Source organism: Schistocerca serialis, chromosome 2, assembly GCF_023864345.2.
Source record: "Schistocerca serialis cubense isolate TAMUIC-IGC-003099 chromosome 2, iqSchSeri2.2, whole genome shotgun sequence".
NCBI lineage: Eukaryota > Metazoa > Arthropoda > Insecta > Orthoptera > Acrididae > Schistocerca > Schistocerca serialis.
This window is the reverse complement of record NC_064639.1, coordinates 45,403,301-45,429,070: the sequence shown is the minus strand read 5'-3', so window position 1 is coordinate 45,429,070 and position 25,770 is coordinate 45,403,301. Positions and strand designations below refer to the sequence as shown.

The following is a 25,770-nucleotide window of genomic DNA, read 5'->3' as shown; positions in this document are numbered from 1 at the left end:
TGAGAGCGGTTGGTGTCAAAAAAATGGCTCTGAGCACTATGGGACTTAACTACTGAGGTCATCAGTCCCCTAGAACGTAGAACTACTTAAACCTAACTAACCTAAGGACATCACACACATCCATGCCCGAGGCAGGATTCGAACCTGCGACCGTAGCGGTCACGCGGGTTGGTGTCCTTAGCCTGATTTTCGAAGTGCTTACCGCCGAGACTTCACCTCGCTACCGATCCTGGCTCACGTTTCCTTGAGCGTCTTTTCTTGCCTGGAAATATCGCCCGGCAGCAGCGTTTCACACGCGACAGGTGATGTGTCAAAATGAGTGAGGGGCCGCATTACGTGACGCGAGATGCGACGCCGGCGGCAAAGTGTGTCGCCAGCGGTGACGTAGACAAACATCCCCCGCGCGTGTTCACACGCTGACGTCGTCGGAGGCGGTGTGCGCGGAGTTCGCCCTCGCTAAAGCATTCCTGCCAGCAGCAGGCGTTCCGGTCCGTCATGGCCGCGCAAATTTTCACCGTGACTAAAAAAAAAAAAATTACCCTGCAGAGTTCGCGCGCGGTTGTGTGTGTGTGTGTGTGTGTGTGTGTGTGTGCGTGTGTGTGCGTGCGCACGCGCGTGCGTGTGTGTGTGCGTGTGTGTGTGTGGGGAGAGAGCGAGAGAGAGAGAGAGAGAGAGAGAGAGAGAGAAAGAGGGAGAGAGAAGTAACTCTGAGAGTAAAAAAGAGCAAGAACAACAACAACATAAATAGATAATAATTATTTAAATAAAAATGAATTTATAATGTCAAGTTTTTACATCTCAATAACACTAGCCCCACACAGATTCTTAATCCGATTCAAGAACTCAGGAAATTTGTGACTGAGAATATTTAATAGCTGTGAAAACACTTGGGTAAGATATAAAACGTAGGTCGCATGCAGTACATAGCAGTCAGGAGGAAAACTATTCACACATCAGTTACTAAGCGGTTTAAAAATAAGAAGGTGAACTATTTGAGCATCAGTTATATATTGCATGTGCTCTACGTTTTTCATTTTATATTTCACAAGCATTTTTATAGCTATTAATAATTCACAATCACAAATTTTCGGGACTGTCCGTATGGGGGCTAGGAATCTGTACGAGGCTAGGAGCAATAATTTAATACGCTTTCGTCCGATTTTAAAACGTGGCACATTAAAAATGCAGTTTTATTTAAATAATTAATTTATGCTTTTTAGTCTTATGTGTGTGACATTTTTCGATCGATTTTAAACTTTTTGACAAGCAGAGACATACGGTAAAATTTCAGGTTTATCTGATTTTCTCTTCATCTGAATCAACGAGTATATTATTTCCCTCATGTATATCTCACAAAAAGGCTGTGAAGATTAAAAATAAGTGTGTCAAGCTTACATGGAGGCTTGGCAGCTGTCGTTCTTCACAAGAAATGTTCGTGACTGGAACTGAAGAAATATGACGGCAGTGGTACAAAAAATACCCTCCGCCACACACCAAAACGAGTTTATACTGCATTGACGTCCAGTTTTGTGCTTTGTTTAAAATTTGCAGTCTCTAGATCATCGGGGAGTTACTTTAAAAGGCATTGCAAAATTTGTACGGAACAGACAGACAAGTAAGCGATAAGCATCTCCTCTTCCGTCATCCCTGTGCTCGGCCGTGCATCTCTGTGCCCGGCCGTGCATAACACGCCAGTCGTGCAACGCAGCTGGGATATGAGGCATCATCAAAGTTTTTCGTTCCCGGGTCCACCCCTACCTATGTCATCCAGCTCTTTCCTGTATTTAAAATTTCAAGTCCCTAGCTCAACGGGAAGCCAGGTTTAAAAAATTCTGGGCCGGCCGGAGTGGCCGAGCGGTTCTAGGCGCTACAGTCTGGAGCCGAGCGACCGCTACGGTCGCAGGTTCGAATCCTGTCCCGGGGATGGATGTGTGTGATGTACTTAGGTTAGTTAGGTTTAATTAGTTCTAAGTTCTAGGCGACTGATGACCTTAGAAGTTAAGTCGCGTAGTGCTCAGAGCCATTTAAAAAATTCTCAGAGTTTATTCTAAGGAGACAGACAAAAAAGCGACCTAATAAGAAAGTGGCAAAAAGAAAAACATAGGGAGTTAAATTGCTCGCTAGTTCAGCAACTTGGAAATCTCACAAGGCTAGAACTTACTGCAGGCCGAATGAGCAACACCGACAACATGTGGACGGAAAAGTAGGAACATCACCCAATATGTTGTAAGATAGCTGTTGCCCTTTGATGCAGAGTGAATTGATGCAAATCATTTCTTGAATAACGGGCACATTGTATAAAATGCATGTTGTATGTTACCCGTCTTTCCCCATTGCTTACTCATATTTTTCTCAGAATATCGAACGTCTTGCACTGTTTTACATTGTCGAACGTTTTTTCGAGATCGACAAATTCGACAAATCCTATAAAAGTGTCTTGATTTTTCTTCAGTCTTCCTTCTACTATTAATTGCAATGTCAGGAGCTCCTCTCCCATGGCTTTGCTTTCCTAAAGCCGAACTGGTCGTCTTCTAACAGTTCCTCAATTTTTCCTTTTCCCTTCTTCCGCATATCATTTTTGTCGATACGTGAACCGTTAAGTTCATTGTGCGATATTCCTCGCATTTATCTGCCCTTGGGCAGATGATATTTTCCCGAAAGCCTAGTGATACCTCTTCAGACTCTTGGATTCTGCCCGCCAGCCTGAATATTAGCTTCTGTGCCACTACCCCCAGTGATTTCAGAAGTTCCAAAGGAATGTTATCTATCCCTTCTGCCTTATTTGATCGCAATTCTTTCAAAACTGTGTTGAATTCTAATGCTGGGTTGACCATGTCTCACACATCGGGTACCATTTTTCCTACAGTCACATCAGCAGACCCTTGCAGAGGTCTCCAGTTTACTCTTTCCATCTACTCGCTCTCTCTTCTACACTTAACAACGGAATTCCCTTTGCACACTTCTGGCTAGGCATGCGAGGTCAGGGGTCGGAGGAACGTGAGGGGAACGCATCTACAAGAGAACCGTGCCCAGTACAGTAACGTTCTGTCCAACTATCACAGACAACAATACACTCAAAATGGCTCTGAGCACTATGGGACTTAACAGCTGTGGTCATCAGTCCACTAGAACTGAGAACTACTTAAACCTAACTGACCTAAGGACATCACACACATCCATGCCCGAGGCAGGATTCGAACCTGCGACCATGGACTGTGCGGCTGGTCCCGGCGGAGGTTCGAGTCCTCCCTCGGGCATGGGTGTGTGTGTTTGTCCTTAGGATAATTTAGGTTAGGTAGTGTGTAAGCTTAGGGACTGATGACCTTAGCAGTTAAGTCCCATAAGATTTCACACACATTTGAACATTTTTGAACCTGTGACCGTAGTTGTCGCGCGGTTCCAGATTATAGCGCCTAGAAACGCTCGGCCACACCGGCCGGCATCAATACACTATTGTTGTGTGTGTTCAATTTCTCGCACATGAATATTATGAAATTACATTATCACACTAGTACAGACTCTTCTGTACTTTATAAATATGTATGCTCGTACGATATACGTTGGTGCCTTACATGTCAGTTGACAAGTGATGGTATCAACAACGATCCTGCTGTTAATCTCTTTGTCTGATGTCATAGCACTGACTATACAAGAACGTTTACGATTTTTTTTCTTGTTTTGGTGTGAAATGTATCGTCACACTAGACATGACTTCAGCAATAAGAAGAGTATATTTCGGTACGATTCCTCCTCGAATCGACGTATAGAATTCATATTTGTAACTATATGTGGCAGCACGCTCTTTGAGTTCGGTGGGGAATGACTGCCGATTATTTTATCAGTGGCAGTTCAAGCTGAAGTAATACTTAAGAATTGTTCTCAGTAACACAATACGACATGTAAGTACTTAAAAATTCGGAAGATGACATCTCGATTTGATCTTTATTATTTGTAGGCATTGATGAATTGTATTTTTCCATTTCTCTTCATAAGGGTCTTAATTTATATTTTATTGTTCTTTGCGGAAAAAATTTTGTGACATCATGCTTTGCTTCAAACATCAGCAAACGTTTCCATACTGGAAACCTAAATCTTGACGTTTTCATAGAAAATGGCACTTCATTTGCATCAAAAGGTACGAGTAGTTTGCTCTGGTTTATCGTCTATAAAGTTACGACAATATTACAGCTTTCTTCGCATTTCACTACGATAAAAACCTACTTGTCACTCAACATTAGTCTATATGTTAAGGCAAGAATACGATCTTTGCGACTTGCTGTGTCACCCTTGCACAGAAGCTGCTCCAGTGGAGAAACAATTGAAATTCACATAATATGTAACGATTGTACTTGTTTCGATGGCCGTGGTCATTTCTATTCATGAAGTTATTGACTTTACATCTCTTTTCAATACACACGGTGTTTACAACTGATTTTTTTACAGTCCACAGTAAACGGAAAGTTTTAAATATTTCTGTGTGTAGCAAATCTAAGATATTTTCTTTGCACGGTTAATGTTAATAAAAGAGGGCCTTTGGGTTTTGCAATATAAAATTACGTAAGCAGAGAAGAGTAATTCTTCGCCAGTCTGTCAACGAGTAGCCATAGGAAAGAGAACTTCATTCACTTTAGCGTTTAGGAACTCATTTTAACAGAACATGAGGCGATCCATACATGAAACCGTTTTCATTAACATCATTTGTGCAATTAAACAATATTCTTATAATTTTTCGTTGAAACACTGTTAATACCCTACACGAAAAACAAAAAACAAACAGAAAATCTGTTTTTGAGATTAATACATCGTATGCATGGAGAAAAAACTAAAATCTTTAACTTTTGCTAAGTTCCTACCTGATACCTTCATTACAAATATTTTATACTTATATCTACTTTTAATAACAGGATTACAACTGCTGAAGCACTCCTGGTGACGTCTGTTGAACCGTTGTTTTCATCCTAAAAGTATATAGCATCTATTACCCGAAAACAATTGTAATTTAATACTGAAGGACTTAAAAACACTAACATCTACAAACCGTATATTTTTCATTTTATCTTTTTGTTTAGTAACTTCCACCTCGGTTGGATGTAAAATTAATTTATTTCTTTTACGCTTGTGATCTCGCTTTAAATGTGCCGGCAAAATTTCGTTAAAGGTGCTCTGCATATGCACTCTCTCTAGGGTCTCTGGGTCTCTAGGCCTTTTTTTATTTTTTTACTTATTGCAAGGCAATATTCTCATGCGGCATGAAACCTAGCACACACGTCCTTCATATTCAGATTTAAAAGAAAAACTAAGAAAAAAAATATTGGTCTATCAACGCAGTCGTTGCCTCAGAAGTGCAAGACACGGGTAATCCAGGCTTATCAAATCACCAGCGAGATGTGTACAGTTTTTAAATAAGTGGTAGTGTACATTACAAATCCTTACCTCGGCGTATCGAGGACCGTACAGTTTACTTCTTGAAGCGTTGCCCGATGTTAAGCGAACTGAGAGCGAAGGAAGTTGGGTTCTCCAGTGGAAGAGTATTACGCGCCCGCCCGCCTCCCCTGGCGCTGCGACTTTTCCTTCAGACCTGAGCAGCGCCACGCCGTCTGATAGTCAGTGCGCGTTTCCTCCTCCCTCCCTCCAAATAGGCCCTGCTTTCAATCTCCTCCGGGGAGCGGCAACGTATTGATTCCGAATACAGACTTCCCACGCTTGGCGAGTCGCATGTGGCTATTCTCACAATAAAAAGGACTTCTCATCGGGTTACCATAACACAGCAAATACTTGATACACAGAAAATTGAACTGTAGGCTTTGTAACACGAGCTACAAAACTGCTGAGACTGAGTGACGAACACTGCCCAAGAAATTGGTGACAAATCTTTTCTTTTCCCCTTTAATTCTGCATCCAAACAACGCAAAAAACTGACCAGTAAAGGATAGTTCCAGTTGGGTGTATCAGTTTGATTACACGTCAGTGATTCAGTGGCGGCGTAATCTGACAACGTTAGGGATACCCCAGTACCAAATCCGATACATCACATTGTATGATACAATTGCCGGCCGGAGTGGCCGAGCGGTTCTAGGCGCTACAGTCTGGAACCGGACGACCGCTACGGTCGCAGGTTCGAATCCTGCCTCTGGCATGGATGTGTGTGATATCCTTAGGTTAGTTAGGTTTAAGTAGTTCTAAGCTCTAGGGGACTGATGACCTCAGAAGTTAAGTCCCATAGTGCTCAGAGCCATTTTTTTTCCGACCATCTTGTGTCTAACTGAGACTGAGTGACGAACACTGCCCGAGAAACTGCTAACAAATCTTTTCTTTTCCCTTTTAATCCTGCATCCCAGCAACGCAAAAATCTGACTAATAAAGGATAGTTTGATAACTGTACATATAAAATGAAACACCTAACGATACAAATCAAGAATGTTCCAGTTGGGTGTATTGGTTTGGTTACACGTCAATGATTCAGTAGTGGCCTAATGTGACAACGTTGAGTGATATCCCAGTGCCAAATCCGATACATCACGTTGTACTGATACGAATACTTAATACTGACATTGCATGTTTACGATGTGTGCTGTAACTTATACTGTTCATTTTGTCAATTGTAAATTAACAGTGTAATTTAACACGGTCTGTGCACCTCATGAGAGAACAACTTGATTTTTCTTATCTTACGTCAAGACAATAAATTCTTTGAGTATTGACAGTATGTTTGTGTTTAGATACTGTTTTTCACACACACTCGCTTCCTGACAATACCTCAGTATTTCCAAGGCCAGTTAGAAATAAACAAATACTAGTAGAACAAAGGCAATTAGTTTGTTTTTCATAATTACAAAGGTGTCCATGGCTATGAGCTTTATGCTTATGTTATCTTTCATTTGTTTTTTCTTTTTTCACCAGTCTTCCAATTGGTTGGATGCAGAAAACCACGAATTCTTCATCTCAGAAGTGCAACTGCAGCCAAGATCCCCAATTATTTGTTGAACATGTTCCACTCTCTATCTACTTTGCAGTTTTTACCTGTTACAGCTCCCTACCCTCTACGGTTCTTCGTTGTTGTCTTAACACGTGTTCTGTTACGCTGTCCCTTCTTATTATCAATATTTCCACAGGATTCTGGGAAGAATTTCCTTATTTCTTACCTCTGCACCTGATGTTCGACATCCTTCTATAGCAGCATAGCTCAACAGCTTGAGTTATCTTCTATGCAGTTTTACACACAGTCGATGATTCACTTTTGTGCGATGTTCCAAATATAGAGTCTGAGAAATGTAAACCTCAAATCAAGGCTGATGTTTGATACTAGTAGAGTCCTTTTTGTGCCCTTGTTGCCTCTAACAGGGTTTTTTGTTGTATCCTCAACCCTTCGCCTGTGATGCATAATTTAGCTTCCAAGGTAGAGCAGTTCTTTAATTTGGTCTGTTTTGCGGTCTCCAGTTTTGTTCTACGTTTAAAACTAGTCTCATTTCTGCTACTCTTCATTACATTGGCTTTTCTTCGGTTTCTGCTCAATTCATGGAGTACAACAGCGTCATCAGCGAACCTTATCATTGATATCCTTACACTCTGAATTTTGCTCCACTGCTTGACCTTTCTTTTACTTCAGTCACTACTTCTTCGACGTACACAATGAACAGTAGGGGTGAAAGTCGGCATCCTTGTCCCATACCACTTTCACTGCGAGAACTACGTTCTTGGTTTTCCATTTTTCTTCCCCTCTTGATCCTTGCACCTTATATATACCCGTCACACTCTATACCTAACTCCTATTTTCCTGAGAATGTAGATCTTGCACCCTTTTACGTTGTAAAACTATTCCTGAAGGTCGGCAAATGCTATTAACACGTCTGCATTTCTCTGGAGTCTCGCTTCCATTATCAGGCAAAACCTCAGACCTGCTTCTTTGGCGTCTCTACCTCTCCGATAAACAAACTTGTCATCACCTAAGAGATCTTCATTTTCCTGTTTTCACTTTTCTGTATATATTTTTCGTCACCATCTTGGGAGCATGAGTTGTTACACTGATTGTATAAGACTTCTCGCTCTTATTTGCAGTCATTGTCTTCGGGTTTGTGTGGAAGATATTTTTCCAAAAATCTGATGTCATATCTCGACACTCATAGATTCTGCAGACCAGCTTGAAGAGTTGCCGTTTCTCCTAATGGTTTCAAAATTTCCATCGAAATTTTATCAACCGGTTCCGCAGGTCTTGATTCCATGTTTTCCAAAGTTCTGTTCAAGTCTACTACTGTATTTCCTATGTCTCCCAAGTCGAATTTTATTTCTTCTTCTATCAAGTCATTAATAAATATTCTCGATTATTATTTCACCATCTGTGGCCGTTCAGTCGAGTCTGTCGTTACTGTTGCGCAGATACACAATCTAGTTAAAAGCGTCCAGACTTCTGTTAGAAGGCGTTTGTAATATGCGCGCTCGCACTTGACCTATACGACAGACTGAACTCTACTGAGAACACTTTCGCTATGAAGTCTGAAGAAGAGTGGCAGCCCATTCCTACTCAAGAGCCGAAACCATAAAAAGGTAGTGACGGTGGTCGCTTGCTTCTGGAGCCAAGTCGACGTTCTGACTCATCCCGAAAGTGTTCCATTGGGTCCAGGTTGGGAATCTGAAGAGGCCTGTCCATTTCATGACTTTATTGTTCACCAACAATACCTCACAGGTGTTTCTTTATGACAGGTTGCACTGTCCTGCTGATACAATCACCGTCTCTCTACCGTTCCTCTACTGTACGCAGTACGCAGTGCTGTAAAATGTGTCCCGCATTTTGCGTTTTCTTAAGCGCTATAAGGGGACCACGTCCTCACCGCGAGACATACCTCTATACAGCAACATCATCTCCCGTGTACTTCGCTGACGGTACTGCACGTGACGTGCTGGTAACTTCCTCCACGCATTCTCCAAACCCAAACCCTTCCACAGCACTGCCACAGTGTACAGCGAGTTTCTTCACCACAATGAAGAATGCGCATCTATTTCGTAACGTTTACGACAGCTGTAATCGTCAGTGACAATGTCTGTCCCTCTGGACATGCGTGCATTCATGCGTCGAGTGTTTGTCATCTAACAGATGATAAACATGAGATTTTTAAGTCGTTCTCCCTTCAAATTTCGACTTCAGTCATATCGCCAACACTTAGTCTGGGCCGCATTGAAGGGCTTGAAATATCCCTTACGGATTTGTTAGTCCAGTGACATCCGATGACTAGTCCACTTTCCAAGCCATTGAGACCTCCTCACCGACTCACTCTGCCGTCACTGCCCTCTTCTGACAACACAATACTGTGCGCCTCCTTTTACACTCTCCAGTCACATAAACGTCACCACCTATCAAAAGCCTGAATAACCGCCTCTTGAATCGGGGGCCGCAGCAAGACGTGCAGGAAGAGTGTCAGTGTGAACCTGGAAGATACCGACATGGATGTGAAGCCACGCCGACCCAGTCCTGTGGCCAGCTGCGCCAGGTTCCTCGGTTGAGGATCCATAGCGCCAGCAACTCTTAACGACGTGCTCCAATCCTGAATCTGTGACGTAAATACTTGGAGTTTGGTGCCTAGGGGAGCACGGTAAACTCATCCCGAAGCTCTTCCAACCAAGGATGTACACTGCGAGCTGTGTGACACGTTGCATAGCCCTGATGGTGCACGCCATCATGCTGAAGAAAAACGAAGTCCATGTAGCGATGGACACGATCCCAGAGTTCGATACATATTTATGTTGTTCCATTGTTCCTTCCAGAATGACTAGAGCATCGAGGAAATGTGCAAAATTGTTCTCCAAGCCATAATGCTGCCGCCTCCAGCTTGGGGCCTTCCGACGATAGCTGCAGGGTGTTCGTTTTCAGACGTTTCACGCCGTACATGCCGACGGCCGTCTGTCCAGTGCAGAATGAAATGTTATTTATCTGAAAAAGCCAATTGTCACCACTCAGTGAACGTCCGGATTTGGTACTGGCGCGCACATTCCAGCCTTCGTCGTTGATTAACAGAAGTCGGCGTAGGTGAATGTACCAGCCACCCGTAGCGAAGCCCCATATGCAACAACGTTCGCTGAACTGTTGAGGAGACACTGTGGGTTCATCTGGGCGGTCAGTTGCTCACCAGTTGAAAGTCACTTCGTCTGTACACATCTCCTCGTCTAGGTTGTCACACGCTGTTCTCCGTGCTCTTTACATCCCCGGTTCTTCACACGGATGTGGTCTGCCACTTCGTTCTTCGTCTTTCCGGCCCCGTTCGATCACGATGGAAGCGTCGGGGCACTAACTGCTGTGTCGTATGATGGTGCGTTGTTGGCATAATATCTCGTTCTGCATTCCTCCTTCCTCAAATGCAGCAAACAAATCATTCCTCTCTTCTGCTCTTTAAGTATTGGGCCTTTACCTGGTGCGACACCAATTTTCATGCCAAAAAAAAAAAAAAAAAAAAAAAAAAAAAAAGCACTCCGTCTTCAGGCCACAAGTGGCCCACCGGGACCATCCGACCGCCGTGTCAACCTCAGTTGAGGATGCGGATAGGAGGGGCGTGTGGTCAGCACACCGCTCTCCGAGTCGTTATGATGGTTTTCTTTGACCGGAGCCGCTACTATTCGGTCGAGCAGCTCCTCAATTGGCATCACGAGGCTGAGGCTGAGTGCACCCCGAAAAATGGCAACAGCGCATGGCGCCTGGATGGTCACCCATCCAAGTGCCGGCCACGCCCGACAGCGCTTAGCTTCGGTGATCTCACGGGAACCGGTGTATCCACTGTGGCAAGGCCGTTGCCTAACCTTCAGGCTAGAGGATCATAATTTCTGACTTTGAAAACTGTCTGGCGCCGTGCTCTGTAGAGACATTCACTTCATTTTATACGCTTGCTTTCAGTTTTGTTTCTTACATTAAACACGTTTGATTTCTCCCTAGCGTCACTGTTTCTTAAGCTCTCAGATTTAGTGCGCCCTTACACAGCTTTAAGAAATCTTATTTCAGCTAGCGGAATCTTACTTGCTTATCGTTGTTAAATGACGTACGACGTACTGTTTCTGCAGAATAGTGCGGGGACGTCTATTACATTTTAAAAATTAAATCGTTATTTTTGTGTCTTCTTACGGAAGTATTTTTTGATTGTTTCGTTTTTTGTTTCAAATTTTGCTACTCCTTCGGTACGACTTTGTCTTACTCATACATCGCATCAGGCAATTAAGGGACTGACTAGTCCTGTTACTGCATTTTTCAACACTAGTTTTGTCCGAATGGTGTCCCTTCCTAAAAAGCCAGTTTTCTTTGTGAATGTAGTCATGTCTTAGGTTTCGCCTATTTTGTTTACGAGGTAAATCCTTTTTTGCAGGTAATTCTGTTTCTCTGCTAAACACTGTAACATCGCTTGCATTTACAACATAATTCAGTGTAGTCTCTTTATTATTTGTCTGTTCTAATACCCCCATGAGACTTGGCCTTGCATTCATACAATAAATCGTATGTGCTTATATATTCTCAAAATTTGTGTGTGTGTGTGTGTGTGTGTGTGTGTGTGTGTGTGTGTGTGTGTTCCACATCAACACCGAAATCACTCGACTCATTTCAGCCAAATTTGTTACATCTGCACCTTAATGTCAGGCAACAAACGCTATGTGGTAACATCCATCTCCCTGTCAAATGGGTTGGGGTGAGAAAGGGAGTAGCCCGCGACGTGCAATTTCACACACTGAGAATGAGTGCACTCAGAGACATGCAACGAACTTCATACATAATTACAAGTCTTTACGAAACCTTTTATCGCTGACAACCCCCGCAAAATGATGAGAATATTTTATTGCTTACTACTTTTCTGCTGTCCATGCAGCAAAGATATCGATGAGAAATGACGCTATAATTCACATTACTTGTTTTTCTACTAACTGTATTTGTGGTAAATTTTGGAGACAGTATACATATATAGCACTGAATTTAAATGCAAAGTTGTATAATTGTACGAAACGCATTCAGGAGCTATGACGTTATAAAAATTAGGTGCGTGAAAAACAGCCGCATCATGCATGATGTTTAAATTGGTTACTTCCTTGCTGGCAACTCCATTCGCAATAAATTTCGGAGACTATGAGACGCTACGGATTCTAAGACGCACCTTAATTGTTAAGTATTTTTTAAATAACTTTTTACCATTCTTAATTGTTAGATTGCAAAGTCAGACTAAAAGAAAATCGTTAGTTTATAAAACCGAACTGATATTTAAAATCCCTGAAAATCGTCATCTGAATCTTCTTCTTAGTCTTCTTCTTCGCCCGCAGCTCGTGGTCGTGCGGTAGCGTTCTCGCTTCCCGCGCCCGGGTTCCCGGGTTCGATACCCGACGGGGTCAGGGATTTTCTCTGCCTCGTGATGACTGGGTGTTGTGTGATGTGCTTAGGTTAGTTAGGTTTACGTAGTTCTAAGTTCTAGGGGACTGCTGACCATAGATGTTAAGTCCCATAGTGCTCAGAGCCATTTGATCTTCTTCTGCGTCATCATCGTTGTTCTCTTCATAGATAAGATAGGCTTCACTGCCTTAGAGAGCGTTACTTATTCCACGTTTCTTGAAAGATTGAACAATAATGTCTTCCCTCACTCCAGACCACGACTATTTTATCCACTGACGGTCTTGTTTGACTGTTCGCCGTTTTAAAGTTCCCTTCGACGTGCATTCTTGTTGGGTTTCATTCACCATCCAATTGTTCCATTCCTCTCATGCACACATTAAATGGTTTGTTTGTCGAGATATCACCAGGTTGCAATTGTGAAGTAAGTCCACAATTTTTCTTTCACAGAATCTTCAAATGACTACTAAACTGATCTGGGACAAGAACAGATCTCTTCTTCAATAAAGCACCTTTCTTTCTCTCCCACACTCTGTTAATCCACAATTTCATACCACCCTGGTCTATCCAACTCTTGCCACGCACGTGAACAACACCTGACGGTAGTTCAGAAGGCTTTGGGATTGTTTTGGTGTAGTTTTCTTTCGATGTCGAGAGATATTTTGGTATTGGTGCTAAGTCCATGACGCTTCATAAATCTGTAGCACCAACAAACTCCTTCCTTAACGTCCGTGAAGTTCCGCTTTAGTGCTAGCTTACGAGATTGTACGGTATTTGAGTCATTTTTGTCTTAATTCCAATGGCATTTTGATGGTTTCCTTAAACCCATTTCAATACGTCATCATCTATTTTGGGCATTTTGCATTCAGTCCTCTACTTCCACATTTAGTCTTCTTTTTTTTAGTTCTTCTATTCTAGCCCGCGAATGGTTCTTTTCTGTTTTCTGTTGGTGGTCGGCAGAAATGCCGCACAACTGCTCCTCTTCCAAGTTCTTCTGCATATGCTATTACTTACAATTTATAGCCCGCATCGTATGAATACCTTTTATTTTTTTCTATTACGAAACTAGCTTCTAACAAAAATATTCTACGTTACCATTAACAGAAATCACCTTTAGTTGAAGTTCACTGGCACTGTAGACTGCAGTGATGCATCATAAGCTAGACAGTGTTCTGGGTATGTGATGGCTGGGCGGGTGGCAGACAGTGTTAGGACGCTTGTGGATCCCGGCAAGTCACGTTCGTTACATCGGTGCGCTGCTGCTGCCACGTGAATCCAATGCTGCCAGGTAGAGATGGGTTCTCGGCCTCATCGAATATGTGGTCATTTTTAAGACAGGCGGGAATTTTAAATCAAACACTGGCCTTTTTATATTTATTACTAGTACAAGACGCACCTGAACATTGGGGATATTTTTCGAAGTAAAAGGTGCGTGTTATCGTGCGTAAAACTTGGTATGCTCTGAATGTACCTACAATATTATATCACTGTTGTTCAGGAGTTATGATGTCGCAAAGAGAGAGATTAGTGAAAAATTACAGCATTTTGACGTCTAAATTTATTACTTCGTTGCTACTAACTCCATTCGCAACACATTTTGCAGACAGTATCCATATATGTCGCTCGATGCACCTACAAAATTATATGACTGTACGTCACGTTGCTCAGGAGATATGACGTCACAAACATTAAGCACAAAGCCGGATGGTGCGTGGCACGGGCGTGGACGCACAGCTATAAATAGATACGTGGGAAAGCCGGGTTTCTCTGCTAGTATCCATATAAAGAGTGTATAATGAGCGACTAAAAAGTCATGGCTCCTAGGAAAAGGTCTACATTGGTGATTCTACAGTCTTGACGCGTAGGATGAAGTCGTATTCAGAACGATCATTCCAAGCTAAAATGCCTAAAAAACATGGGATCTAAAACGCGTATCTTAAAAGCAACGAGAACTTTCTTCAGTAGAAGAGATATGTTTCATAGTAGCGAAGATGAGAAAGTGCTCATAGCTCTAACGGTACGCACTTCAGAGCCCGTTTAGTGGACTTTTTTTCTTATTTTGGTACATAACACCATTTTTCAAAATATGGAAAGCAGTCCTATGGGCCAAGACTACTGAATAGCCAACGTACACTTTGTCCTATGGGACATGACTTTTGAATCGTTCTGTCGTAAAAAACTGTGAGCAGAAGGCTACTCCGCTAGTGATGAAAGGCTCTTCATTTATGTCTGACGTGACTATTTTGCCTTAGACCGCTTCTTATTTTATGTTTGTCTTTGTGTTTTATGTTCATTAAATGGTGGATGTACCTGTCTTCTTCATTGCGCTCTACACGTGTTCTCTATTGATCTTATCGAAGACTTTATCCAAATCAGTTGATGATTAGTGGGTCTCTCGATTACATTCTTAATATTTTTGAATGTTTTGTAAAGGCCTCGTCGCTACTGCTGTGGAGGCCGAGGTGCCACTGTTGTTACAGCAGGCAGAATTTGTGATTTCGTGAAACGGCTTCTGGTGCAGTACACCGCTAAGACCATTTCTCCCTGCCACTATTAAACAACTATGGCCCAGGGTCAGTGTAACAGGATGGGAGAACGAAGGTTCTAGAACACTCCAACAAATTAGTAACAAAGTCACACAAAAGAGTTAAGAAGGCTTCCTTATCTTTGTGACTTGTCGAATAATGAAGTCTGCAACACTGCATGTAATCTAACACGAAGAAGGCCCTCAATGGCTAAGTGCAAATAAACGTAGGTAAAAGTCACAAAACATCGCAAATGCAATTTAAAACAACTGTCTGTTTACTTCTAAGAGTTCAATAAACGACGTTCCCTGCCTAAGTCAGTCCGGGACGAAGATCAATAACCACGTGGGCGAGAACTGCTCTTCTAACTTCTGTCCGTCGCCGTCCAGTCATTCACGGATTTTACTCGGCCGGCAAGTGGCCGATCCGAAGTCGATATCTTCATCCTCAGCGCTGCCCGCGGCGCTGGTGGAACTCGCGCAAGTGGCGAGTCTCTATGGCACTGGGACCAGTTCGCATCTCTGCGCCTGTGGTGCTTTTGCCCTGGCTGTGTCTTGTTCGGACGACACAGTAGAATGGCCCGTGCGTCTTTTGTCGATCTTCATCTAAAGAAACCCATTTATTGTTTACTCTGATATTCCTTTTAATCTGCTGCTCAGGATCCTATCTACTTCTTGTATGCGGTATCCAGGAAGTTTCTGCCTCCACAATTCTGGCAGCTACGTTCCCTTTTTTAAACAGGGGTATAAATTCTGCTTTTTGCCACGTTCTGGGTAGCGGATGGAGTTAGTAATCTCAGATCGAGAGAAATCCCACCATATTTGATGAGTTCTTTGTTGACGCTTCCTATGCCTGTACGTTTCCTATTTTCCAAGGTAAGCACCTCCGCGACCTCTCCTACTCCGTACCTTCTATAGTCCATTTCCCCTTTTTCAGCCTCATCGTCTGCATACCAAAGCGACTTGTAGTATTCGACGCATTGTCGCTGTTCTGTTACTTTCCTCTACTGTTTCTCTGCTTTGTTCAGCATTTTCTTACAGGCTAGTGCGTGTCTTCCATGAACGTCATCTTCTATTACATTTACAAACTCTTCCAAATATTCTTGGCATGCATCTTCTACGGCCTTTTTAGAAACTTTCTTCCTCTGCTCGCAAATCTAACTTTTTCATCTGCCTGGTTTGAAACCACCCAGCGTTGTGCTAGTTCCTACAGTGCACTCATGGTTGTGTTTCTTTATTTTTGTTACCAGTGGGGACTATATTGTAGTAATTTCATTCAAATCATCTCTCCAATGATTTGTTTTGTTCTGAAACTCCCTGGTTGTCATAGTGTGAAGCTAGTTTTTGTTCTTATGTTTCGGAAAGTAATTTCGTCACAAGCAGCTCAACTGAAATTCATGTGTTTCCAATGTGTCTAGACTGAGTAAGTAGTGTAGAAATACAGATTCTGTGAATGGAGTGTTAGATTGTGTTATTTATAGGTTTCAACAGGAATCTGAAATGGTTTCTTTTTGGTAAAGCTCTGTCACATTTTACAAAGTATCTGTTAGTGGTAAAAATAAAGTATTATAAACAAACGAGTATCCAAGCAACTAACCGAAATCAATAATCTCAGATTTATTACGTTTTTGTTTCTTTTATGTCTGCGTGGCAAAGAGCATATTGTTTTACAACCATTAACAAACACAAAAACAGCAAATTCAAGAGTTGTTAATTATCGCGTTACACTTTAACAAAGAGCTGCACAACTTACAAACAATCCCGTGAGTGCGAGGTCGCAAGTTCAACCATTACTCAGGCTCATTTGCAGGTGTTGTGTTAACGATTACGGCAGGAAAATCGTTAGCTGCTAATGACTCACCATGTCCGTCAGAAGGACGACAGAAAATGAATGCCCGGGAGGTGCAGAGATGAACCTTCTATGGGACATTTGTATTACACCGCACGAAAAGGAGATTGTCTACATTGAAGAAATGTTTCCATCGCGATCGAAGGCGAACTCCTCGAAAGTGCAGCACGTTCAGCTAAGTATCCACTCCAAAACAACGCATATAGAAACGTACTGGTGTAGTGGGGTGATGAGAACTAATTGAACGTGTTCATTGCCTGCAGAAGCGAGCGTGTACGACACTACACATTCCACTGACTAATGTTGCACTGCCATTTCTTTCTCATTCTTGTTATGGATGCAGAGTGTGGGACCCAAACTAATTACTTTTGGAGTCGATTGATTGAGTATACAATAAAATATCAGATTTATTCATCTCACAGTCTCTCTATAATTAACATCCTTAATAAAATGTAATGTCTGCATGTTAATATAAGAATGACTAAGAGGGTAAAGCTACTAAGAATTGAATTGCTACGGCAAAAAATTATCAAAAAAGGATTTCCAACATGTAACATCCACAGTCAAAGACAATACGATGTAAGGCAAGAATCTTTATAAACAACAAATACAAAATACAAAATTGTATTATGATACAAGCACCTTGATTTATCCCTTTTATCGAGCAACCATAGTCATGGCCCCATCGATTTTTCGATCCTGTCGAGAACCCTGTGGATGAACACCCTTTACATAAATGCAAAGATCTGTAATGAATACAAAATGGTGCAGCACGCCAGAGCCGCTGCCACTATCCTGCCCAGTAACTGAGCAGCAAAAAAGTGTGTTTTCCTTTTACAGTTGCAACATTACGTGTAGTTCATCGCTACAGACCGTAGCCCTATATACTTAGTACTTAGAAGCTGGTTTCATTAACCCGCAACAGGTACATGTTACACACTGTAAAACACATTGCATCAGCTTAACAAATAATGTAAAGGCATACATAATAATATTAGTAGCGTCAGACTGCTACCAATACTACACACACCAAAAAAAGTTTCGCATCACCTTGGTACCGAGAGTTCCGAAAGGTGTACAGAAAATTGGAATAGAGATCAACATGAACATCATTTCCACCCTTTTTATTGATCATGAGAACCACACATTGCAGTTTGTACCACCATACAGCGAGACCTTCAGAGGTGGTGGTCCTCTTTGCTGCACACACCGGCAACTCTAATACTCAGTAGCACGTCCTCTTGCATTCACGCATGCCTGTATTCGTCGTGGCATACTATCCACAAGCTCATCAACGCACTGTTGGTACAGATTGTCCCACAGCACAACGGCGATTCGTCGTAGATCCCTCAGGTGGTCGGTGGATCACGTCGTCCATAAACAGCCCTTTTCAATCTACCCTAGGCATGTTCGATGTCGTTATCCTGAAGGAAGTCATTCACAAGATGTGCACGATGGGTGCGCAAATTGTCGTCCATGAAGACGAATGCCTCGCGAATATACTGCCGACTGCCGGCCGGCGTGGCCGAGCGGTTCTAAGCGCTACAGTCTGGAGCCGCGCGACCGCTACGGTCGCAGGTTCGAATCCTGCCTCGGGCATGGATGTGTGTGATGTCCTTAGGTTAGTTAGGTTTAAGTAGTTCTAAGTTCTAGGGGACTGTTGACCTGAGCAGTTAAGTCCCATAGTGCTCAGAGCCATTTGAACCATATACTGCCGATATGGTTGCACTATCGGCTGGAGGTTGGCATTCACGTATCGTACAGCCGTTACGGCGCCTTTCGCGACCACCAGCGGCGTACGTCAGCCCGACATAATGCCACCCCAAGACATCAGGGAACCTCCACCTTGCTGCATTCGCTGGACGGTGTGTCTAAGGCGTTCAGCCTGACCGGGTTGCCTCCAAACATGTTTCCGATGATAGTCTGGTTGAAGGCATATGCGACACTCATCGGTGAAGAGAACGTGCTGCCAATCCTGAGCGGTCCATGTTGTTGGACCCTATCTGTACCGCGCTGCATGATGTTGTGGTTGCAAATATGGTCCTCGCCATGGACGTCGGGAGTGAAGTTGCGCATTATGCAGCTCATTGCGCACAGTTGGAGCCGTAACACGACGTCCTGTGGCTGCACCAAAAGCGTTGTTGAACATGCTGGCATTGCTGTCAGGGTTCCTCCGAGCCATAATCCATAGGTAGCTGTCATCCGCTGCAGTAGTAACCCTTGGGCGGCCTGAGAGAGGCATGTCATCGACAGTTCCTGTCTCTCTGTATCTGCTCCATGTCCGAACAACATCGCTTTGGTTCATTCCGAGAAGCCCGGACACTTCCCTTGTTGAGAGCCTCTCCTGGCACAAAGTAACAATGCGGACACGATCGAACCGCGGTATTGACCCTCTAGGTACGGATGAACTACAGACAACACGAGCCGTGAACCTCCTTCCTGGTGGAATGACTGGAACTGATCGGCTGTCGTACCCCCTCCAATAGGCGCTGCCCGTGCATGGTTGTTTACATCTTTGGTCGGGTTTTGTGACATTCGGAACAGTCAAATGGACTGTGTCTGTGATACGATATTCACAGTCAACGTCTACAAGAGTTCTGCGAACCTGGGTGATGGAAAACTTTTTTTGATGTGTGTATTAGGGAAACACCAGCGTATTACTATGGTGCCTTGTAAGGACGCCTTTAGCGTTCCTTTTGAAACACCATTGACATACTGCGAAGGAGTGACGACTATAAAATCAAGCAGTCGGTATTTCACAAGAGAGAGACATATACAACAGCAGTGAACAGTTCGAAGAGGCTTTTTCAGTAAACTCTCAGCAGAGACGCAGTACAGTCGTACCTTAATTCATACGTCGCCTTCACACGAGCCAACAACGTCGAAAAATATAGCTATCACGTTCCCGCTCAAGCACTGATACTTCTGCAATAACACTGTTTGATCAGGGCTCCAATCACACCACTTGGTCCTGGCCAAATCCGTCGGCCCTCCAGTCACGCTATGCCCGTCACATTTCCCGCCTGCCCCACTCCAGTCAACAACCACGTCTCTCGCCCCCGACCACCGCCCCACACAGCCTCACAGAGCTAGCGAGCCTCAACATAGGAAACAGCTCTTGATGCGACTACCGATAAGTGCAGACATCGTACACGTCGCGAAATTCCTTTGGTTCTTTTATGACGAAATGACAACTTTGGCAACTGTTGTTGTACATAAAAGGCAATGTTTTCTTTTTTTATCGTAGCCATTGCTCTGCTTTGTTTCATTACCACTAGCACAGTAGTACCGTTGTGAGTTACTCGTCGACTAAGCAGTTCAACTACGTACCGTATCCTGATGCTGTGCTCGCCAAGGAATACCTCCAGTCGCGTCTCCTGTTCCCATTAGTAGCCAATATTGTGGTAGCAAGGTAGGCAATATGTGGTCCGTTGAATGCAGTAAACATCATTGGCTTTTTGTGACTCTGCACGCAATGGGTTCCTGCTATAGCGGTGCTGCGGTACATTGATGCGAGGATTTCAATGCATACGAGGAATGCAGACATTTACTTTCAAACAAACAAATACTTGCTCGAAGAACTTTTGGGAATACAGACGAGTGACGCAGGACAACCGTCGATATTTCAACAGGAGCACACACTGCCATTTTCAAGGCAAAACCACAGTAAGTAAGCGCTGTGCAAGAGAATTGCCGGCCGGAGTGGCCGAGCGGTTCTAGGCGCTACAGTCTGGAGCCGCGCGACCGGTACGGTCGCAGGTTCGAATCCTGCCTCGGACATGGATGTGTGTGATGTCCTTAGGTTAGTTAGATTTAAGTAGTTCTAAGTTCTAGGGGACTGGTGACCCCAGCAGTTAAGTCCCATAGTGCTCAGAGCCATTTGAACCATTTTTCCAAGGGAATTTAAAACATCGGTTTACAGAGAAACTGTGGAAAGATAACACGCTCTCACACTGTATATGTGGTGTCACCGCCAGACACCACACTTGCTAGGTGGTAGCCTTTAAATCGGCCGCGGTCCATTAGTATACGTCGGACCCGCGTGTCGCCACTGTCAGTGATTGCAGACCGAGCGCCGCCACACGGCAGGTCTAGAGAGACGTACTAGCACTCGCCCCAGTTGTACAGCCGACTTTGGTAGCGATGGTTCACTGACAAATTACGCTCTCATTTGCCGAGACGATAGTTAGCATAGCCTTCAGCTACGTCATTTGCTACGACCTAGCAATGCGCCATTATCATTTGCTATTTATCTTGTGATGCATGTACCGTCTGACCGATGTTCACCAATTATGGATTAAAGTTAAGTATTCCAACAGCTACGTACTTTATTTGCTAGACTCAAATCCTTTAACTGTTCCAGACCTCACGCCAGCCTGCGTGAGCTTAAACGCGTGCCTTTCGGCTTCACCTCCTAGTGGCTTGGCTGTCTTGCCAAGTCACAACAGTAAACACTAGCGCCATCACAGACCAAAGACGATCGACGTCAGAAGTTCTCGATAGTGTAATTAATAATGGGGGGAGGGGGGTAGCGTTAACTCTGTTCCTCTGTTTCTTGACAATGGAGAGAGCAGGGTTCCCTGCCGAATTTATTTCTTAGGTTACTTGCTAATTTAATTTCAACGTTTTCTTTCTAACACTATTCCACCAGCTCGAAGTGCGTGCCATAATCTCCGTGTTGTGACACTGATAGGATGACTGGTGCCAAGACAGTGTTAAGGAATGACAGCTTTGCTCGGTCGTTGTAAACGTGTGCAGTGCTTAAGCCCGGTACACCGGTAGTCCACAGTCCTGCAAGTCTGACCAATATATGACATGCCACAGCTACAAGGAATACGGTTAGACTCCCGGCTTACTCGAAGATTTTTTCCAGAACCTGAAAGGTGACTGTCCGAAAACGTACTTCCCGTTATATTTCCGCAGTGTACGACCAATGCGAAATGCCCCCTGTGTAAGGCAAAATGGCCTTAAATGCTGGTGTCACCTCAGTGTTACCAGCACCCACCCGGTGCGCAGTTAGTTGATAGCGCAACGGACATCCGATCTGTTTTTCACTGTAACCATTCTGACGAAAGGTGGCTTAGACATGGGCTAACTCAGCGGACAAACTCTCAGGGTCTCAGATGACGTCGGCCCCGTGAACCGAGGTACGAACTCCCCCTTCACGTTGAGCCGGATGGTGACAACTGTCAGCCTGCAGATACAAGTCAGTGTGAGTAGACTTCCTATAGAAAGAAATATTCGGGTGGATTGAATTCAAGTGTTCTTAAAAGCCATTCAAATTCTCACTGCCATGAGGTCAGGCATCAGATGTGTCGCTCATTTGTTTGAAAAAACGCACAAGTTTTAAATCGACCAACTCTAAGGCACGTTCCTCGATGTCTTCCATAAGCACTGTACTCCTGTCTAAATACCAGTTGTTGTAGATGACGCCACCCGGCAGCATTTCCGTAAGTTATCGGAACGTTTTACGTATTTTTTGTGAAATCCAAGATGGCTTGATGTTTAAGACCTTTATTCCAATTACTAGTTCCGAATTGTGCTGTCATGTTTAAAAGTTTGTTCAAATGTGTGTAAAATCTTATGGGACTTTAACTGTTAAGGTCATCAGTCCTTAAGCTTACACACTACTTCACCTAAATTATCCTAAGGACAAACACACACACCCATGCCCGAAGGAGGACTCGAACCTCCACCGGGACCAGGCGCACAGTCCATGACTGCAGCGCCTTAGACAGTTTTTTTTTTTTTTTTTTTTTTTTTTTTTTTTTTTTTTTTTTTTTTTTTTTGGTCGTTGCGGACGTCACAATGACATCCGTTCAAGTTCGTTTGTTGATCCTGCCACTCAGTAGTTTTTTTTTTATTACAGAGGCCAATCGGCTCTCTGACCGACCAAACACGCTGAGCTACCGTGCCGGCCAGACCGCTCGGCTAATTCCGCGCGGCCATGTTTAAAGTGGCATTATATTTTGCATAGATGCATGTTCATGTACATGTTTCGTCGACATTTTGAGAACAAAGTAAGTGCATTAAAATCAAGCGATCTTGACTCTCACACTACACATGTAAACAGAGATCGAAGCAACGACATGTGTAAGTTATACATCTGAACACTGTATACGCCGGGAGAAACTGAGGTCTCCCAAACAAATAATTGCATAGCTTTCTTTTCTCGAGGTCACAGTTAAAATTTTATGAATACCTGTAACTTATTTTTCTTTCTTGCAGCTGTGCCCATCATTTTGTAAAGCGCCTGTGACTGCAGGAACGAGCACGTAAAAACAAGTACTCGCGGAGACCGCAAATTGGTCATCATCATTTAAATTCGTATTGCAACTTCTCCTCGGCAAATAGGCGCATTCGCAGCGAGAGAGCTTGTATTGCGAGAAAGGTCTGCCACCGCTGGCGAATCTTAAACGACTGCTGCGTTCCCAGAGTGTTGGATCTGACGCTGGGGAAACGCCCTACCACCCCACCCCCCACCCCCTTCCCCCTCACAGCAATGCGAGCGCCGGTGCGCGGCTGCCTTGTTTTGGAATGATAAGCGAATGTGCTGCGTCTCAGCGCCCGCGGCGATAAGCGCTCCATTTGCTGCAGAGGCAGCGTGCGCGGGCACAGTGGTTCTGCTGCGCAGATCCCGACTCGCAGATACAGACAGACTCTCTCTCTCTCTCTCTCTCTCTCTCTCTGCGAAGGAAAGGTACGTAGCGCCCGCCTGTCTCCACCGACAAAGCAATCGGCTGCGGCGAGCTCCGAGCAACGCAAGCCGTGGCGTGCACAGTGGAGCGCTAGTTTGCAGAACGTGCGCCAATTAACAAAGCAGACCCACAGCGTGCTGAAGGTTGCAACCTCATCTGAGAAATCATCCAGTTCGCGAGTTTTAAGCGCCGTGACTTGAGAGGTCCACCGAGATATCGTCACTGCTTTTCGTAGACGTAGTGTGTGAGTGGAATTCCAGTCTGTAGCGTATCTTCGAGAAGGTGTTGTACTGTGCTGGTGCGAATATACACAGACGGCAAGTTAACTGTTGTCTTTCAGCTTCTTAAAACAACTCTAAAATGGTTCATGGCCATTTTTGCACAACACTATTTATTTATTTATTTACACGTCAAGTTCGGTAGGATCAAATTGAGGAGAAAATCTCCAAGGTCATGGAACGTGTCAGTACATAAACTTACAAAATAAAAGTAATAACAGATAAAAATAAATGGTCATGAACCCGAAAAAAAGTCAGCCCATAAGTTTAAGTAAACGCTATCAGCAATACAATAAGAATCAGCTTAATTTTTCAAGGAACTCCTCAACAGAATAGAAGGAGTGAACCATGAGGAAACTCTTCAGTTTCGATTTCAAAGCACGTAGATTGCTGCTAAGATTTTTGAATTCGAGTGGCAGCTTATTGAAAATGGATGCAGCAGTATACTGCACACCTTTTTGCATAAGAGTTAAGGTAGTCCGATCCAAATGGAGGTTTGATTTCTGCCGAGTATTAACCGAGTGAAAGCTGCTTATTCTTGGAAATAAACTAATATTGATAACAAGAAACGACAATAAGGAATATACATATTGAGAGGCCAATGTCAAAATACCCAGACTCGTGAACAGTGGTCGACAAGACGTTCGTGAACTCACACCACTTATTGCCCGAACCGCCCGTTTCTGAGCCAAAAATATCCTTCTAGAATGGGAAGAGCTTCCTCAAAACATAATACCATACGACATAAGTGAATGAAAATAAGCAAACAAAGACTAATTTACGTGTCGAAGTATCACTCACTTTTGATACCGTTCGAATAGTGAAAATGGCAGTATTAAGTCTTTGAACAAGATCCTGAACGTGGGCTTTCCACGACCTCTTACTATCTATCTGAACACCTAGAAATTTGAACTGTTCAGTTTCACTAATCATATGCCCGTTCTGTTAGATTAAAACGTCAGGTTTTGTTGAATTGTGTGTTAGAAACTGTAAAAACTGAGTGTTACTGTGATTTAACGTTAGTTTATTTTCTACAAGCCAATAACAGAGGTCATGTACTGCACTACTTGAAACCGAGTCAATGTTGCACACAACATCCTTTACTACCAAGCATCAGCAAACAGAAATATTTTAGAGTTAACCATATACTAGAGGGCATATCATTTATATAAATAAGGAACAGGAGCGGCCCCAACACTGACCCCTGGGGCACCCCCCCCCCTCCCCCCACCACTTGACAGTACCCCACTCAGATCCCATATCACAACCGTTATCAACATTGTGAATAATGACCTTTTGCTGCCTGTTGCTAAAGTAAGACGTGAACCAATTGTGAGCTACTCCCCTAATTACGTAATTGTCCAACTTCTGGAGCAATATTGTGAGATCAACAGTCAAATGCCTTTGTTAAATCAAAAAATACGCCAAGCGTTCGAAACTTTTTGTTTAGCCCATCCAGTACCTCACAGAGAAAAGAGAATATAGAATTTTCAGTTGTCAAACGACTTCTAAAGCTTTTTAGTGTTAAAATTTGTTCATCGTGGTCTGAAAGGCCATTCACCCTTTTACTAGCAGATTGCCCATCTAGTAATGAAGAATGAATAACAATATTGTCTATGACTGTGCTACTGTTCCCCTGCACCCTAGTTGGAAAAAACACAGTTTGCATCAGATCATATGAATTTAGGAGATCTATCAACATCCTTGTTCTTGCACAATCATATACAAAATTAATATTGAAGTCACCACATATAACTACTTTCTGGTACTTCCTACAAAGTGAATCAAGAACCCTCTCTAGCTTAAACAAAAATGCTCTGAATTCGGAGTTAGATGACCTATAAACAACAGCAATTAGAAGTTTAGTGTCACTAAATTCAACTAATGCTGCACAACTTTCAAATATCTGTTCAGTGCAGTGTCGTGATACGTCTATGGATTCAAATGAAATATTGTTTTTTACGTACAGAGCCACTCCCCCACCCCGCAAGGAACTCCTTGAGAAACAGCCAGCTAATCTGTAGCCTGGTAAAGGAAGCCTCTGAATTATCAAATTATTTAAGTGGTGCTCTGATATA

At 43.4% G+C, this 25,770-nt stretch overlaps 1 pseudogene; it reads right to left on the bottom strand.

Moving 5' to 3' along the window:
* Positions 1-10,661: 10,661 nt before the first annotated feature.
* On the bottom strand, positions 10,662-10,778 carry LOC126459551 (5S ribosomal RNA; annotated as a pseudogene).
* Positions 10,779-25,770: the final 14,992 nt, after the last annotated feature.